We start from the raw sequence: 749 nt of genomic DNA, 5'->3' as shown, positions 1-749 counted from the left end.
TTACTCATCATTTCACTCTTCGGGGGTCACTGCCCACAGGAGACAAGCTCTGTTCTATTCCAATCTGGGTGGTTGTAAATATCCATGCAACAACGCAGAAAGTGGCTGCACTGGCTAGTACATTACCATATTTGTCATGAAAATCTGGGGAGTGTTTTCTGTAGCTCTATCTTGCCCTAATTTGCTGATTGCTTTGAATCTTGAGGCTACTTAATATATTTCCAGCCAGAGGAAACATCATGAAGGTGTGATAGGATTGCAGTTGCTGGTCTATTTCCATGTAAAGAGGCAGTTCTTACGGCTGGAAAGTCCAAGAACTAGGTGCTGGCTGTTTCGGTTCCTGGTGAGAGCCCTATTCCTGGCTTGCAGACTACTGCCTTCTCACTGTGTCCTCACCTGTCCACATGTCAGAGAGAAAGAGAGAAGAGAAGAGAAAGGAAGGAAAGGAAAGGAAAGGAAAGGAAAGGAAAGGAAAGGAAAGGAAAGGAAAGGAAAGGAAGGGAAGGGAAAGGAAGGGAAGGGAAGGGAAGGGAAGGGAAGAAAAGGGAAGGGAAGGGAAGGGAAGGGATGGGAGGGGAGGGGAGGGGAGGGAAGGGAAGGGAAAAGAGAATAGGAAAGAAGAGAAGAGCAAGACAGCTCTCAGGACTTACTGTTTTAGGTTTTATGGGGAGGAGGAAAGGAGGTAAAGTGGAGAGAGTGTGCGAGAGAGAGAGAGAGAGAGAGAGGAAGTAGGGAAAAGTGAGAAGGCA

General features: G+C 47.1%; 1 pseudogene; it reads right to left on the bottom strand.

Annotated features, from left to right (window-relative positions):
• On the bottom strand, positions 1 to 241 carry LOC150011086 (cytochrome c oxidase subunit 7B2, mitochondrial-like; annotated as a pseudogene).
• Positions 242 to 749: the final 508 nt, after the last annotated feature.

Source organism: Furipterus horrens, unplaced genomic scaffold, assembly GCF_987537825.1.
Source record: "Furipterus horrens unplaced genomic scaffold, mFurHor1.1.pri manual_scaffold_4, whole genome shotgun sequence".
In the NCBI taxonomy this organism is placed as follows: Eukaryota; Metazoa; Chordata; class Mammalia; order Chiroptera; family Furipteridae; genus Furipterus; species Furipterus horrens.
The sequence above is the reverse complement of the archived record's forward strand: the minus strand, read 5'-3'. Positions and strand labels throughout refer to the sequence as shown.